We start from the raw sequence: 19,312 nt of genomic DNA, 5'->3' as shown, positions 1-19,312 counted from the left end.
TGGATCAAACATATCTGGAAATTACTTGAGACTGGTCAGTAGCTAATGTAATGTGCCTTGGATATCATAGCTAAAATGTGCTGTAATCCAATTATATTTCTGTCTTTACAGGGTTGTTTCTGGGGACCTACCCAAGAAATGTTGTAGAAATTATACAAAGAACCAAAATATATTCTATGTGAACTTAGAGTAGAAATTATCAAGCATGATGAGTAGCACATGACTCTGATAATTCTTAATGTTCACTTATCTTATGCTCTGACATTTTGACTGGTTTTGGGGAAGTGGAGAAGCGTACCCAAAGTTTATCTGCAAATGTTTAACAACAGGATTTCTACTTGAAAGTCCTATGAGTAGCCTTTGCTGATTTCCATGGTGTACATATTTCCAGTTTGCTGATTTCAAGCTGCAAATGTGATGTCCTTGAATGCAGAGTAGGGAAGAGATGTTCACAGTTGACGCTCATGAATCAGCATAGGCAGCACCAGGCACCAGTTTGGATACCCATGGGAATCTGAAACTGGAGTTGGAGTAAAAATTATGCCCCGCAAATATATAAAGACACTAGTAAAAGAAAAAATTGAAGGAGAATATAAAACACATTCAAATTGGGTAGCTCAGAGCAAGAGTGAAGTGAGAATTTTTAAAGCTTTGAGAAGTGTTATTTGTCTATTCTACATTCTATAATCTTTCATTAAGCAAAGAGGTTGTCTATGTATCCCACTGAGTATTCTAAACTCTTAAATTTCCTTCATGTTCTTTCAGAGGCTGCAACTTCTTTTCCTTCAGGTATGGGTGCTAAGTTGATGCTGGCCAAACAATCAATGGGACCCAGGAAGTCATTTCAGAATGACTGGGCTGAGAGGCCAGCATCACGGCTCACTAGGCTAATCCTCTGCCTGCGGCACCGGCACCACAGGTTCTAGTCCCAGTTGGGGCGCCAGATTCTGTCCCGGTTGCTCCTCTTCCAGTCTAGCTCTCTACTGTGGCCCAAAGTGCAGTGGAGGATGGCCCAGGTGCTTGGGTCCTGCACCCACATAGGAGATCAGGAGGAAGCTCCTGGCTCCTGGCTTCGGATTGGCACAGTTCTGGCCATGGTGGCCATTTGGGGGGTGAATCAACAGAACGAAGACCTTTCTCTCTGTCTCTCTCACTCTCTAACTCTGCCTGTCCAAAAAAAAAAAAAAAAAAAAAAAAAAAAAAAGGAAATGTTCATAGGAATCTATGGTATTTTTAAAAAGAATTTTTATTTATATATTTGAGAGGGGGAAGGAGAGAGAGAGCGTGAGTGCATTCACTCCCATCTGCTGTCTCACTGCCCAAATGCCTACAAGGGCTGGGCCGGACTGGGCAGCTGGGAGCTGGGAACTCAAGTCATCCATGTGGGTGGCAAGAATCCAATTTGCTTGAGCCACCACCCACTGCCTCCCAGGGTCTGCATTAGCCGGAAGCTGGAGTCAGGAGCTGGAGCTGGGATTTATACCCAGGCACTCCGAAGTGGGATGTGGGCATCTTTAACCACTAGGCTAAAAGCCTTCTGCCTCCACTGGCATTTTGTTAGGAAGGCTTTATCTGTTCTGTCTCTACAGTGATTTGTACTGTTGTATACTTTTAGTGTCATCCTGCCAAATCCTAGTCAGAATGTGGAAGAAGCATATTTTTTAGCCTTGTGCCTGTGGCTTCTGAAGCTATTCTGTGATAACAAGAACCAGCGCTCCTGGGTAGGATAGTTAATTCCAAGGTCAAGAATTAGACTTTGAATTATAGATGCTGAAAGAAAGCAAGGTTGCCTTAGGACACATGAGAGTACTAAGTCCACAATACTATGAAAAACTATACTATACTAAAACTATACTATAATTGTCCAAAAATATACTGAATTTATGCAATTATTTACTGAAAAGTCTGTATATGATTAACCCAAAGTATGTGAGATCTATTCTTGGGCTTTTATGACAGTTTGAAAATGCAGGTGGTTATTCTTTGAGGACTCAGAAAGAGCATTGCAGGGTGTTTACATAGTTCCAAAGATCTCTGTGAAGTGCAGTTGATTTGCCAGAGAAGGATGCAGGAACCTTGGAGAGAATCGGTATTTCTGGGGGTGCTGGGGGTGGCCTGTGAGAGCTGCTTCTCTTCTCCTCCCCGCAGTCAATGACAACCTTGCCTGTGTGCTCCCAGCAGCCGCTGCACTGTATGTTGTCCCTGAAAAGCCCTGCTGAGATTTATCAACCACCAGCACACACACTCCTTAAGTAGTGTCATTTTTGATGGCCATTTATCCAACAATGATTCACTCTCTGCAGGGGCTCTGTATCCTTAGTCTACACTATGTTTTTTTTATTTAAAGAAAGCTTTCATTTAATTAATACAAATTTCATAGGTACAACTTTAGAAATATAGTGGTTCTTCTCCCCATACCCTCCTACCCCCATTCCTGTCCCACCTCCTACTCCTTCTCCCATCCCATTCTTTATTAAGATTCATTTTTAACTAACTTTATATAAGAAGACCAACTCCAAAGATTTGAACAATTTGTACCCACACACACACAACGTATAAAGTACTGTTTGAGAACAAGTTTTGCAGTTAATTCTCATAGTACAACTCATTAAGGACAGAGGTCCTACCGGGAGAGTAAGTGCACAGTGACTCCTGTTGTTGATTTAACAATTAACACTCTTATTTATGATGTCAGTGATCACCTGAGGCTCTTGCCATGCGCTGCCAAGGCTATGGAAGCCTTTTGAGTCTATAAGCTCTGTCAGTATTTAGATAGTCACAAGCAAAGTGGAAGTTCTCTCCTCCCTTCAGAGAAAAATAAATCCTTTGATGGCCCCTTCTTTCCACTGTTGTCGTACAAAGATCCTTCATGTAGGACTTTTTAAAAAAATTTTTGCCACTGTGTCTGGGCTTTCTATGCCTGAAATGTTCTCATGGGCTTGTCACCCAGTTCAGGCTGATTCTGAGGTCAGAATGCTGTTTAGGGTGTTTGTTACTCTATGAGTTTGCTGTCTACACTGATTTTCATTATTATGGGTATGTGCACCACAGGTGATAAAGCAGAACCAGCTTCTCAACTCCCACCATAAGGCTTGTTATGCCTTACCTCAAATGGAGGAAATTTTATAGATGTCAGAAAATGTTAAGTGGATGGTGATGAACAAAACATAATGAGTGGGCCAGATCAAACAGAAGGTATGTAGGTGGAGCCAGTGCTGTGGCATAGCATGTAAAGCCGCCGCCTGTGGTGCCAGCATCCCATATGGGTGCCTGTTCAAGTCCCGGCTGCTCCACTTCTGATCCAGCTCTCTGCTTTGGCCTTGGAGAGTAGTAGAAGATGGCCCAAGTCCTTGGGCCCCTGCCCCAACATCGGAGACCCGGAGGAAGCTCCTGGCTTCGGATTGGCACAATTCCGGCCGTTGTGCCAATTGGGGAGTGAACCAGTGGATGGACAACCTCTCTCTCTCTCTGCCTCTCCTTCTCTCTATGTGTTACTCTGACTTTCAAATAAATGAATAAATAAATCTAAAAAAAAAGCGATGTAGGCATAAGAAAAGCATCAAAGTTAGTTAAAAGTAAGAGGAGTAAAATAAAGGGGAAAATGTGTCATAAAATGTACATTTTACTTACACATCTGCTCTTCAGGAGATTTTAAAATCAAGGAAGAGTATAAAATAAGTGAAGAAATGGGAAGTAAAATGATGAAGGAAAAGTCTGACCATAAAGATCTGGGGGCAAAGCATGCTTACACCAAAACCTCAAAAAGCACAAAGATCAAGTGTGAAAACAAGTCCGTAGAACACAAGTTGACAGCTGATGTCTGAAGGAACTACAAGAGAAACAACTGGCAGACACCAACTGGTGTCTATAGTAATAACTGTCCTGGGCAAAATCCACATCTTAGACACAAACTGTGGTTTACACAAAATTGGAAAAAGAAGAAAACAACTCAAGAGGTTGACCAGTAATAAAACATCACATACACCAAACATGGACAACCAGGGATGAAGCCATTTTCCCCAAATAAGGGGGCAGTGGAGACCTGATTTGGGCAAGCCGAGACCAGCACTGTGGGTCCAGGCAGTGGATGGCGTGATCGAGTACTGGGTGGGAACAAAGTGAGGTTAAGGGAGAATAAAGGAAAGAGGGATTTGGTGCTCTACAAGGGGACTTCAGAAAGTTTGTGGAAAGTGGAATTAAAAGTCAAGTTTATTGGCGAACATTTCAAATCCATGCATCATTTTTTCATAGCACACATTTTCCATGACCTTTAAAAATGTTTAATTTACGGGGGCAGGGAGAGAGAGCTCGCTTCCATATGCTCATTCACTTTCCAAATGCCCACAGCAGATGGAGCTGGGCCAGGCGGAGTTAGCGGAGCCTGGAATTCAATACAGATCTCTCACATGAATGGCAGAACCCATCCACTTGAGCCATCACTGCTGACTCCTAGAGTCTGCGTTAGCAGGAAGCTGGAACTGGGAGCAGAGCCGGGACTCAAACCCACGCATTCTGATATGAGATAACAGTATCTTAACTACTAGGCTACATCCCTACCCCATCCTTGAACTTTTTGAAGACCCCTTTGTATGTATGGATTTAAAAATTTTTTTTTGCACCAAAATAAATTTGCCTGTTAATTGGATTTCCACAATTTTTTTGAAGTTCCTTTTTCTAAATATGTAGTTCCTGAGTGGGTGCTTGGTCGTAGTCCATCAGGACAGGCAGATTCGCCTGCTTAGTCTGCTCCACTTCTCTCCTATGAGTGTCACTGTGAAAACTCACTCAGTGGAAGCTTAAGAGTTTGAAATGGATTTGTGGTGATGAAGGCAGCTCACTGCTCTGAACAAATGGTCCTCTTTGTTCTCAGCAGCTATGAAAGAAAGATGAGATCCCTGGAGAGAGGAGGAAATGAAAGCTTTCAACACAGGAGCATCTCTCCTTCACTGGCTCTTTAAAATCCAAACATTTGGGAGAACCTGCTCTGAGCATTACTGAAACCTTATTGCCTCTGGATGGGCATTTGGCCCCATGGTTCGGAGGCTGGCTAAGATACCCACATCCCATATCAGAGTCTGTGGGTTCCAGTCTCAGCTCTGACTCCACATTCCAGCTTCCTGCTGATGTTGCCACAGAAGGATAGCGTTGATGGCCTTGGGTCCCTGCCACCCACATGGGATACTGTGATTGTGTTCTTAGCTTCTGACTCTGTCCCTAGCCCAATCAGAGCCAGTGTGGGCATTGGGGGCGTGAACTTGTGCATGGGAGTTCCCTCTGTCTATGTCTCTTAAATAATAAAGAAAACCTTGCCTGAATATATGTAATGATATCCAGAAAGCTCTATTTGTAGATCTTTGGTAAGCAAGGGAAATAGTGTGTTGGTGAGACTTCTTGTCTCTGAAGATGGTGAATGCTACCTTGAGAAAAGGAAAAGCCAACTCTAATGGCAATTCTTGGATAATGTTAGTTTGTCCACCCCATTGTGAACACCTAGAGAAATCTTAAGGGTATTTTGAGGAGTTCAAATTCTTTCCATCACAGATTGGGGTTTGAAGCCATGTAAATATAATTTCTGTAGTCACCAACAAGTCAAAATGATATTCCACATACAATTCATTCATATCCACTGGTCACTTTTCAGACTCCCTTGGTTTGCACCCTTACTTAGACTTGATGGACTTTATTTTGTAACTTTTGACACTATCCTATTGTCCTGGCTCTTGCCTTCACTCTCTGAACTGTGTGTAGTCCAACTACTCTTTTCCTCTTGGTCCAAGGCAGTGGTGGCTTCTTGGTCCTGAGAATCTGGGTCATCTGCTAGAGGTTTTGCTACTCTCACTAAATTCTCATACCTAAGCACCTCCATCTCGAGACACAAGCATCTCATAGTTAGCATTTTTTTTCTCAACGTGTGGTTAATTTATCTCTATTTACTTAAATACTAAGAAGTGTTTTTGCCTGAATTATTCACTAGCCTTAGTTTTTTCATACAGAAGGTATCCCTTAGTTTCTCATAAGAGCAGGTGGAATTCTGGAGTTAGAAATGTCCCCATGCACAGGCATCAGCTGAGCGTAAGACTGCAAAGGTTGTAAAATGACTCTGGAATCACAGGCCTGTAGAATGAGTATAGACGTTAGAGTGCAGTCCAAGATACCTAATTTCTTCTTCTTTTTATAAAAAATTTATTTATTTGAAAGGGTTGGAGAGAGAAGGAGAGGCAGAGAGAGAGAGAGGGGTCTTCTATCTGCTGGTTCACTCCCCAGTTGGCCACAATGGCCCGAGCCGTGCTGATCCGAAGCCAGGAGCCAGGAGCTTCTTCCTGCTCTCCCACGTGGGTGCAGGGGCCCAAGGACTTGGTCATCTTCCACTGCTTTCCCAGGCCATAGCTGGATCAGAAGTGGAGCAGCCGGGACTCAAACCAGCATCCATATGGGATGCCAGTACTGCGGGTGGCAGCTTTTTCCTGCTACAGCACAGCGCCAGCCCCCAACGTATCTAATTTCACAGGTGAAGAAAATGAGTCCCAGAGAGGGTCAGTGACTTCCCCTGAGTCTGAGAAGCCATGCTGGAAGTGAACTTTGCAATGCAGTGTTGAAGACACTTGGTGTCAATGAGAGCAGTGTAGGTGACAGCCTTCAGGAGGCCCGGAGAGCAGATTTGGATGGGGAGGAAATGTCAAGAAAGACACACAGGAGGCCGTTGCAAACGTCCAGGGAAGAGCCAAAGAGGGAAAGGAGTCTGATACTGATGGAGTTGAAAATCTGCAAATTAATTTTTTCAGCTGAAAATGTGAATATCTGTGAATTATTTTTTTTCACCTAAAAAATGACACAGAGACCCATCTACCTGGTCCTCCTCCTGCTCAGGGACCAGAAATTCCTAGCTGAGGTGACACTGTGTATGGTTGTGCGGAGTGGGGTCTCCGAAAGATACAGCAAGGATGAAGAGAGGGAGGCTTGTGGGGGCAAAGCAGGAGATAGGTCACTTCTTTGGAATTCAGGGTTTCTCTGCACAGTCTAGTCATTGCACCTAAGAATTCAGCCTGTAGAGAAGTTCCAGAAAAGGATCCAACCCAGCGAAGGACTACTGCAAGCCCTTCACCAGACAGGATGAAAACACAGCTGTCCAGGTTTAGTCTGTGAACCAGGAGCCGTAGCCCAGGGGCATGGTGATTTAGGACGGAGGCCTCTGGAGCAGAGGGGACTGAGGTGTCCCCAGTTTAGCTGAGAGCAGCATCTCTTGGAACAACGGGGTGATGCAGGGGAAACAGGAGTCAAGCGCTCAGCCTTTAGGATGTGATGGCTCTGAGGGTGGCCTGTCCAGATGGGACATAGATCTCTTCCCAGGCTATTAAAGATGTTTTACAACTCCAGACCAACACACGCTGGACATTGTCCATTGTTGAACCATAATTGGTGATGCTTCCAAGAGTGGTTTTCAGAATAGATGCAGTCTAGCCATTCACCTGTCAGCCCAGATCATATAAATGCTCTTTACTCCCTTCCACTGACACGGGCTTAAGATCTGCATTGCTTTCTCTATTAAATATTCTCTAACATGAAATGTTATTTTATAATAACGTAGCTCTTTAATATAGTATCTTTCAGTTGAAAAAAAATTTTAGAGACTGCCCATAGTCATTCAGCTGATAGAGGACCTGCCATTCTGACACCCATTTGAGTTTTATTGCTTGGCTTGATTTCCTCTTAGAGCCCAATGAATAGAGAATGTCTGGGGTCCCTCTGCAGGACTGTCAGGCCTTGGGGGTGCCTTTCCTCAGGGGTGGATGATTTCTGCTGTTACTGCCCACTCTCCCATGTAAATGGCCAGGATGTTCCTACACAGTGAATAGCCAGTGGTGGCCATTGGTGGGGAGTTACAGGGGGTTGCAGGGAAAGTACCATAGCTCAAGTACTTCTGCACAGACACTTCAAATGCAGTTTGGGCAAGACCAAAGGCCATAGGCCACAGCTTCAGATGGGAATCATCTCTGTATTGAGCAAAGATCTGGTTCTCAATCTTCTCTGACCAGGCTCCTGGTTTATGCTGGGCCCCTATTATCCCTAGGTTTATCTCTTCTCATTCATCTTGATACAAAGTGGACACCTTTTATTGAGGGCTTACAGTGTGCCAGACACTGAACTCAGCCTTTATAATTTCAATCATAATTTTGAGATACACAACTTTATTGTGTTGTTGCAGAAGAACAAATAAATCAGCAATGAGACATTGACACGTGGCCCAAGACTCTGTACTTTGTGTGAGTGCGGCGGGGATTAGAATTCAGCAGGCTGAATCACTGGCCTTCTTGACTCCATGCTGACCTCCTGTCTTCTCAGTTCTTGATCTTGCCAACTTGTCTGGCTCCTGACACTGACCATAGGTATTCTTGGTTTCAACTCAGTGATGCACAGGCAGCATGGGTTCCTCAATTTCCAGCTACAGTCCTGAGTTTTTTTGAATGGATGATGTCCTTCAACTGGACACTTGTGTCCCAGGAGTTTCCAGAGGCCCACTGGAAACACTGCCCAAGTGTTCTGAGCTTAACCCTTTGGAAAGTGAGCTGACATCTTGTTAAAACAGAACTACTCCAACGTTGAAGTTCAGGATTAACTCATCCCTAGAGGCAGGCGTGCTTTGAATTGCCTGTCTAGACTATTTTTTACTTCTTAAAAGACTATTTTTTACTTCTTAAAAGACCTTATACACTTAAATGTAAGATATGGGTGTAACGGTTTAAATGATTTATGCCCCACCTCCCAAACTCATGAAGTCTTATGTTAATAGTACAAGAGGGTAGAAACTAAATCCAGTTATGGTGTTTAGAAATGGTTTCTCTTCAGATTGTATAAATCTTTTGCCTTTTACTAAAAAAAAAAAAAAAAAAAGAAATGGGGTCTTTGGGAAATTGGGTGGATTTGGATCATTAGGGTGGAGCCATGATAGAAACCTGGTGGCTTTATAAGAGATCACATAGGCACAGCCAGACATGCACACTGCCTTTTGCCATGTGATCCTCTGTGTCACTTTGGGACTCTGCCAGTAATAATGCCATCACCAGAGGCCGAACTAATGAGGCCCACTTGATCTTGTACTGTGAACCTTCAAAATTGTGCACTAAAGCCTTTTCTTTTAGTTACCTCAGGTATTTCATTATAGTAATGAAAAGCAGACTAATATGGTTTATCATGCTTTTTGTCAATCATGCATTTTATGTAGGTTTTGCTAGACTGAAGTAACAAAAATATCGAAATTGATTAATGATTCAGACAATCAAAGTGTGTGCCTGGAATCAGGTGACAGTCCTGGGCAGCTGTGCAGGTTTACTGAGCACCTCTCCCCGACACAGGAGGAGGGCCTATGATGACAGGCCTCATCATCCTTAGAGCTTTGAGGTCACCATGGCCATGCCCTCAGGCAAGTAAAAAGAGGAAGAGTAGGGAAGAAGGCACAAGGAAGGATGTTTTTAAAACAGCCAGAAGCAGCACAGCTTATTTCTGTTCATGTCCTGTTAGCTGAAATTCAAAAGGGATGCAAGAAAGAAAACCTAGGTGTGTGCACAAGAGGAAGGAGCATTGATTTGGAGAACAACATACGACTGACACCACTCTGCGCTCGCATTTGTATGTCTTGTTCAGTTTCTTCTGCTTTTTCCAGGACTGAACTTTTATGTATTTATGTTTTTATACCTCGTTGAGCATGCTTATTCTTAAATAGAAGATGATAGGAAAGGAATAGAGTAAATGGGTAATAATGCAAAGATGGTAATAGCCAATTGCAGTGTGTAAAATGACTCCTCTTCTCCATACATGGATGGAAGAGAAAGTGAGAAGACATTAGGTTGTTTTAGTTTTAAGGAAAGAGCCACACTTGAGTAGCATTCTTCAGTATTCTTTCAGGTCTTAAATTGTACCTTGGATTTACTTCCTGTCCAGATATTCCCATGATTGGAATAAGGGCAACCTGACGTTCTTCTTTTAACCTTTTAATGTTGTTCATCACTAATCGCTGTATGCCACTCCACTGTCAGAGGTGAAGAAAGATTTCTTGACTGGAATTTTGATAATGCAACTTGTCAAATTGTTGTATAGAAATTCATGTAATGAAATAATATATAATGTTTGGAAAGCAAATGAAGACTTTGCTGTTACTGAATAATCTCCAAGATATATGAATGAAAAAAGTGAGGTCCAGGGGAGCTGGGAGGAGCTGGGATGGTGGAGTAAAGAGCAAGTCCTGCTTTATATTCAGAACAATATCTGTTCATGTGCTAGGGAAGGCGAATGGGAAGCCAGGGAGGTGTGTATTATTTTTGCTTCTTTCCTAAAGATAAATCCAACTCTTTTATGTAAGCCACATAATTAGGTTTCCACTCAAGGTCTTCTGGGAGAGAAATGCACCTGTCGTTCCAATAGGGATGTGTTTGTGTGAGTCGATCAGCTTCTCTTTCTCCTCATGTGTGTCATAAGAAAGCAATACACAAGAGGAAAACATGCTAAACATCATTTTACAAAATCGGAGACAGATAAGATCCAGGTTTCAAAACATGAGAGCTGTCATAGACAATTAAACTCAGAAGCTGCTTGTGGGAAGTGAGTAGAAAGGTGTCCCCATGGCAGTGGATCTCAAGAGATGAACTTTCTGTAGCTAAAGATGTGGTCTGAATGATAACATCCCTCTCTTGTGCATATCGGGCACTGAAGGGTCTGGGAAAACAGGGAGGAGGTGGGGAAGGGAAGGCAATGACAATACACAGTGAATAGCAAGCAACAGTAAATATCAGAATATATCTCTTCACCCCACCCCCATAAAGCCCAAATCAACAAAAAATAGACATTCTATGCAAGCAGACAGGAAAAGCCAACAAAATCAATGCTGAGAAAAACGAAAAGTAGCCGATCTGGCATCAGTGGAAGAATATAATTTTGAAAGTCAGCCAGACTTATGAAATAAAACATGTCAGAAAAACTTGCAAGGCAGTAGATGAATATTTAAACTAACATTTTGTCATGGGTTGAAAAATAAAAAATTCTTAAGAAATAGATTAGTCCTATTCTTAACAAATAGTGAGGAGGAAGCTTAGCAAGGAGGAATGCAAAGACCCAATGGGGGAGATACAATGATAGGAGTTATAAACAAGAAGCACAAGAGGGACTGGCACAGCTCTGGCTGTTGCAGCCTTTTGGGGAGTGGAGAATCGGATGGAAGACCTCTCTCTCTCTCTCTCTGCCTCTCTGTATCTGTGTCTTTCAGATAAATCAATCAATCACTCATTTTTTAAAAAACAGAACAAAAAGCAATAACAGTACACAGGAGCCCCGCCACACCCTCTTTGAAGCTCATTTGTCTTCTGGTTAGCAAATTTCAGCAGCCAATATGGGTAAGAATCCTGACAAGGGTCAGAGCATCTTAGGTGTCTGCAAGGATACAAGTTACAGAGCCGCTGACTCCCCATCCTTCCCCACAAACTTCTTCTTCTCCTCCTCCTCCTCCTCCTCCTCCTCCTATTTATTTAACAGAAATTATAGGATATGGAAGGAAATAAAAGACTATAGTAGGAAGTTGTTTCAATTTACTTTTCTCGGACCATCATGGAACAAGTAGGCAAAAAGGAAACATGGATACAGAAGTCTTAATAACACAAGGAGTAAGACAGGCATAATTGACACGTATAAACCTATTATTCCTAAAGATATAGGCAAACAAGGAAGGGGAAATCAAGAAAAATGACCTTCTATGAGCCCCCTAGATAAAATCTTAATGAAGTCCATAATGCAAAACAAAAAATAAATGAGATGAATAGCAACAATAAACCCCAGAAGATAGATAATACCACCTAGATAATACCACCACCACCACCACCATTATATCTCTCTTAAGAAATTTGTTTTTGGCTAAAAAGCACATACAAAACACAATTACAACATTTGGCGAAAACAGAGAAAAAGAGAACTCTACAAGTCATAAGGGATAGGGCTAGAGTTGTTCAGAAATGAAAGGTATAGCCTTAAGCTCTTATGCAACTAAAAAGTAAAAAGTGAAAGTAACTCAGAATGTTAAAAAAAAAATAGCAAAATAATCCAAAGGAACCTACAGGAATGGAATAGTGAATATAAAGGAAGAAATTAACTAGAAAAGAGAAAATCTAATAAATCTGAAAGCTATTGATTGGTTGCCAGCCCAGCTCCTGGATTCTGTCTCTCAAAGGATCATGCTGTCCTGTTGAGGAAGGAACAAGGTGGCACAGCTCTGAGTCGGGAGCGTGTGCTGGTTTCCTTAGTGAAGATCCCCGTCTCAGCTTCCAAAGCACTGGTCAGAAAGTGGGTTAGTGGTTAGTACTCGGCCAGCACCTGGCCCAGTGTCCGCCTTCCTTTCCTGCCTTTCTCCCTCTTTTTCTCTGTTTTTTTTTTTTTTTTTTTTTAATAAGAACATATATAAAAGAAAACTGCCAACTGGTATGATGAAGAAAAAAATAAGGAGATTATGGAGGAAATAATGACAAAAATGATCATAGCATTATGTTCTTCAACTCGGAGGAAAATCTTTAAAATCTGGGTGAAATGGAAATACTTTAGAGTCCTGTCTAGAGGAGTCAGCAACACTGGAAGGAGCTGGGTGGCATTGGAAAATAAAGTTGGGAGAGAGATTTTGCTGCATATATGTGTTTTTCTACTTTTGATATTTGAATCGATAAGACAAGACACAGTCTATGAATTAACAATGAAGCAGAGAAGAGCTGTCCTGTCTTGGTGAGCCACTCAGCTACCAGTCCAAGGACTTGAGTTATTCCTTTTTATTTAATGATACTTAGTAACAGGCTGGCTCACGTTAATAAATACATAATCAGTTTAATGGGTTTCATGTCGTCTAACATTTTTTTCTACTTTCTAAATTTTAAGATCTAACAATTTTTAACCTTTTCTGCATTGACTTCACATGTAGATATTACATGCATGTATACCAGTTTTCCTTGAAAGCAGGGAAATTATTATCACAAAGTGTGGCATCCATGCCATTGATCATAAAGTGGGTAAAGAAGGGTATATTGGCTTGTACATGGTATTAACCAGTGATACAGTATTTATAGCTCTGCACCAAACACTATGACATCTGTTTAACTTTTACACTTACTCTATTAATTTTATAAATCAGAGAAAATACATAATATTTGTGTTTCTGGGTCTGCCTTATTTTACTTCACATAGTGATCTCCAGTTCTCTCAAGTCTGTTGCAAGTATCAGGATTTCATTCATTTTAATGGCTGAGTAATATTCCACCATGTATATTTGCCACATCTTTATCTTTATCAGTTGGTGGGCATCTGGGTTGCTTCTACATCCTTACTACTGTAAATGGACTTGCTGTAAACATGGGAGTTAGGGTATCTCTTTTGTATGCTGATTTCACTTAGGAACTGGGATACCTGGGGTTCATTTTTAGCTTTCTGATGAATCTCCATATTGTTTTTCATAATGGTTGTGCTAATTAGGGAGCTCTTTTCTCTACAACCTTGCCAGTGTTTGTTATATTTTTAAAAATTTTTGTATAACATCCATTCTAACTGGAGCGAGATAATACCTCATTGTGGTGTTTTTTTCTCCAAAACTTCAATGTAATATTAATATTTAATGTAATATTAATACAAAGAGAACAGATTCAATGTAGTTCATAGATACAATTCTAAGAATATGTGGTTTTTGGGGCTGGCATTGTGGTGCTGCGGGTTAAACCATCACCTGCAATGCCTGCATCTCATACAGGTGCTGGTTAAAGTCCTGGTTGAACCAGGAGTGTGGAACTCCCTGCTAATGTGCCCGGGAAAGCGGCAAAAGATGGCCCAAATGCTTGGGCCCCTGACATCCACAGGGGAGACCCAGTCACCTGGCTTTGGTCAGGTCCAGCCCTGGCCATTGTGGCCATTTGGGGAGTGAGCCAGGAGATGAAAGATCTGTCTCTCTGTCTCTCCATTTCTTTCTGTATCTCTGTCTTTGAAATAAATAAATAAACCTCCAAAAATAAAATATTGTGGTTTCTATTTGCATTTTGCTGATGGCTAGTGATCCTGAGCATTTTTTCATGTGGTTGTTGGACATTTCTATTTCTTCCTTTGAAAGATGTCTATTCGTATCCTTTGTCAATTCTTAACTGGATTGCTTGTTTGTTGTTGTTGAAGTTGTTTAGCTTTTTGTATATCCTGTATATTAGTCCTTTATTTGATGCATAGTTTGCAAATATTTTCTCCTATTCTCTCAGTTGTCTCTTCACCCTGTTAATTTTTTCCTTTGTTGTACAGAAGCTTCTTAGCTTGGTATAATCACATTTGTCTATTTTTGCTTTTATTGCCCATGCTTTTGAGATCTTACCCAAAATTTCTTTGCCTCGTTCAATATGTTGCAGCGTTTCTCATGTGTTTTCCTCTAGTGGTTGGATAGTTTCTGGTTTTAAGTTTACATCGTTGATTCATTTTGAGTTGATTTTTGTATAGGGTGTAAGGTAGGGTCTTGTTTCAAATTTCTGTATGTGGAAATCCAATTTTTTCAACACCATTATGTTGAAGAGACTGTGTTTTCTCCAGGGGATGTTTTTAGCATATTTGTCAAAGATTAGTTGTCATAGATGTGTTGACTTATTTCCTGTGTTTGTACTCTGTTCCATTTGTCTGCATGTCTATTTTTATGACAATGCCATGCTGTTTGGATGATAGTAGCTGTGTAGTAGGTCTTAAAATCTGGTATTGTAAGGCCTCTTGATTTGTTTTTAATATTTAGGATTGTTCAGGCTATTCGACACCCTTTCTGTTTTCATATTACTTTTAGGATTATTTTTATAGTTCTCTGAAGAATGTCCCTTGAATTTTGATGAGGATTGCATTGAACCTGTAAATTGTTTTGGGTAGTATGGACATGTTGAGAAAATTAATTCTTCCATGGATTTTATTTCTAAATGATGCTTTGTGGTAATTTAATGTGATTCATATTCTCTTACAATTATGAAATTACATGCTCTTATCTCTAATTTATTCATTTCATAACTTAAAATGTTGATATATGAGTATTTATAAATTGTTCATATAAATGTACTATATGTAAGTTTATTGTATATACATTTTTTATAAATGCATAAATACATTGGTTCTTATTGAGAGAAGTGTACAAGATTAATTATGGTGACTAGGATCAGTTGAATGATTCAATGAGTAGCTGACCAACTAGTGCACAGATCTGTGGGGCATAATAACAGCCCTGTAAAGGTTACTACTAAGTTTTAGGAATCACTTTACCCATATATAAAAATGACTATCGCTCTAAAAAGTCTTGTCCCTGGCCTACTCGTTTTGCTTCTTGGAAATCAAGACTATGATTATTCTTAAAGTTCCTTCTGAAAGAAAAACTTCGTGTACAAAATGAAAAATTAGAATTACCCGACTAAACAGAATCAGCCCTTAAGGCATTCGGTTCTGGCTGAAGAGCCCATGAGAGTATTGTAGGCATGGAAAGCCAAGACACTTTGGCAAACAACAACAACAACAACAACAACAACAACAACAACAAAAAACACCTAAATGAAAGATCTCTGTGAGTGAGATCCCAGTGGAAAGAACAGGCCATCAAAGAAGGAGGTACCTTTCTCTGAAGGGAAGAGAGAACTTCCACTTGACTATGACCCTGTTGGAATAAGATCGAAGTTGGTGAACTCAAAAGGCTTCCATAGCCTTGGCAACTCATGACTAGAGCCTAGGGAGATTACTGACACCATAAACTAGAGTGTCAATTTGTTAAGTCAACAACAGGAGTCACTGTGCACTTACTCCTCATGTAGGATCTCTGTCCTTAATATGTTGTTCAATGTGAATTAATGCTATAACTAGTACTGAAACAGTATTTTACACTTTATGTTCTGTGTGGGTGCAAACTGATGAAATCTTTACTTAATATATGCTAAATTGATCTTCTGTATATAAAGAGAATTGAAAATGAATCTTGATGTGAATGGAAGGGGAGAGGGAGCAGGAGATGGGAGGGTTGTGGGTGGAAGGGAAGTTATGGTGGGGGGAAAAGCCATTGTAATCCATAAGCTGTACTTTGGAAATTTATATTCATTAAATAAAAGTTAAAAAAAGAATTACCTGAGTAAAAATGATAAACACACTGTTGTATTGTGGAATATTGTAAAATTATTCACAGTGGAACACAAAATACATTGTTAAATGAAAAATAGAATACAAAATCTCTCTCCCTATCTCTCTCTCTCTCTCTCTCTCTCTCTCACACACACACACACACACACACACACACTTCTTCTTATTCACAGAGAAAGAAGTCACCAAAACTCCAACAATGACAACATCAGAGTAGTTGAATAATCGGTGTTTTTTTTCTTTTCTGTATTTACCAAATTCCTTTCAATGTGAAAATTACTTAAATAAACATTTGAAAAATTAAAACTAACGTTGTGAAGGAGACTGTAAGTTGAAGATGAATGTGATATTCCTCAGTACTTCTATAATGACTGGGCCCCAGGTCAGAAACATATTGCAAGCTATTATCAAATTGAAGAAAAAATACCAAGTTCAATCACATTGCACTTGCCAACTGGAATTCATTGCTACTTGGCAGCTTGCTGGATTATGAAGGGAATGTGTTCAGTCAGCAGTATTTATCAAGTTTGTTCCAGTGCTTTCCTAGAGCAGCAATAGAAAACCAGTAAACTGAGAAAGGAATTCATTAAAAAGTGGGACCTAAAAGCACGTATCCTGCAGTATTTTATAAGTTCTAGTCATCTGTCCACTCAATTATAAACAAATTTATTCTGTGATTGGACACTGTTGGGCAAAACAAAATGCCATACTCCATTTATGAACAATATCAGTACATATTAGCATGTTAGAAACTTTAAGGGTTCTACTTTTATTTTTAAAGATTTATCTTATTTGAGGGGCCGGTGCTGTGTTATCGTGGGTGGGGCTGCCACCTGCAGTGCTGGCATCCCCTGTGGGCGCCAGTTCGAGACCCAGCTGCTCCACTTCTGACCCTGCTCTTTGCTATGGCCTGGGAAAGCAGTAGAAGATGGCCCAAGTCCTTGGGCCCCTGCCCCCATGTAGGAGACCTGGAAGAAGCTCCTGGCTCCTGGCTTCAGATTGGCACAGCTCCGGCCATTGTGGCAGATTGGAGAGTGAACAAGTGGATGGAGGACCTCTCTCTCTCTGCCTCTCCTTCTCTCTCTCTCTCTGTAACTCTGACTTTCAAATAAATAAATAAATCTTTAAAAAAATTTATCTTATTTGAAAGGGAAGGAGAGAGAGAAAGAGAGAGAGAGAGAGAGGAAGAGAGGAAGAGAGGAAAAGAGGAAGAGGGGAAGAGAGGAAGAGGGGAAGAGGGGAAGAGGGGAAGAGGGGAAGAAGGGGAGAGGGGGAGAGGGGGAGAGGGGGAGAGAGAGAATAAATCTTCTTGCTGCTGGTTTGCTGCCCAGATGGCCAGTGATCAGAGATAGACTGTACTGAGCCAGGAGTGTGGAACTCCATGCAGGCCTCCCATGTGGGTGGCAGGGTCCCAAGTACTTGGGCCATCTTCTGCTGCTTTCCCAGGTGCATTAGCAGGGAGCTGGATCAGACGTGGGGCAGCCATGACTTGAAAGGACAATCTAATATGAATGCTGGTATCACAAGTGGCAACTTAACCTGCTGTGTCACAGTTCTAGTCCTTTTTGCCTTTTTAAACAAACATGTTTCTACAAATATTTCCCAAACAAATTTGATAGAAGACTTTTTACAAATAACACCTCTTAACACCCAATGGATCATATGGTGGGGTATGTTGTCTCACTTTACTCATTTTATAAGAGTTGACTATGAAAGATAGAAAATATTGTTTAAAAAATAATAGTGATAACTATTTGCTTAATGGCCAACTTTCTATATGTGTTAAACACTTTCTTTTAGAGTCTAAGATAATCCTGTAAAGCCTTCTTGTAAATTCTCTTCTCCAGGAAGTACAGGTCATTTTTCAGCTAATTTTTTCCTCAAGATATTGATGTGATTTTGAAGATAATGTGGACGTATTGACCTTTGCTTATGACTATAATCTTTGTAGATAAATATGATTTGGGAGGGAAATCTTAGAAATAAAAAGATCTTTTAGGAGATGAACAGTGAGGATGTTTGTAAGAATCCCTAAGTACCGCTAGATTTATTTTCAGTGAATAATTTTTAGTGATTTATTTTCTGCAGTTGTAAAAAATCACAGAAGCTGAATGTCTTGTAAGAGTTTTGAGAACAACTACCCAAAGTCATAGGCATTGTCATCAGCAGCATTCAGGCCAGGCAGGCCAGGCAGGGACAAGCAGTTAGGGAGAGGAATAGACTCTATCCTGCGTCTGGTTTTGGAACATGTGATGTTTCTACACCGAAGAGGATTTTTTTTCTTTTATTTATGTGACAGTTATAGTTAGTGAGAGAGAGAGAGTCAGAGAGAAAGGTCTTTCTTCCATTGGTTCACCCCCAAATGGCCGCCACGGCCAGCGCTGCACTGATCCAAAGCCAGGAGCCAGGTGCCTCTTCCTGGTCTCCCATGCTGGTGCAGGGGCCCAAGCACTTGGGCCATCCTCTACTGCCCTCCCGGGCCACACCAGAGAGCTGGACTGGAAGAGAAGCAACCGGGACTAGAACCCGGTGCCCATATGGGATGCCGGCGCCGCAGGCGGAGGATTAACCAAGTGAGCCACAGTGCCGGCCCCCAAAGAGAGAATATTTAATCTCCAACGCCAGCCAGAGGAGTAGCTATCCAGGGTTCTGAAACCTAATAGGCTAACTCTAGTCTCTGCCCCCGAGCTTGCTTGACCATTTCTGCAGATTACTTGCCAACATGATGCTACCAAACCATTGCCTGTGGGATACAGACTTTATGCTGTTTCTCATCAGCAGGGACCAATTCCTCAGGTGGCGCAAAGACTATCTGGCTTTAGAACCAAACAGTTGAGTGGTTGATTTCAGCACTACTGCTTTCAGTTGTGAGATATCGAGCACATAGCTTCTCTGGGACTGTTTTCTCATCCATGAAATGAAAAATAGCATCTTCTCAAGAGGATGGCTTAAAGGGTTAGAAGTAATGAAAATACAGTGCTTCATACAGGTGTTGACATCTAGTAGGTGCGCAACAAATAATAATCAGGTAATACTAATTACTACTTATGCAATCATTTGTTTATAATAATATTTACAAAGCACCTGAGGAATAGAAATGCCTGAGATCTGCCTCTTGACTTCTAGGAAGTTTCATTTTACTTGGGGAGATACAATTTAGCTGTTCCACCCA

This window comes from Lepus europaeus, chromosome 9 (genome assembly GCF_033115175.1).
Source record: "Lepus europaeus isolate LE1 chromosome 9, mLepTim1.pri, whole genome shotgun sequence".
Taxonomy (NCBI): Eukaryota; Metazoa; Chordata; class Mammalia; order Lagomorpha; family Leporidae; genus Lepus; species Lepus europaeus.
Note: the sequence above shows the minus strand (reverse complement) of the source record.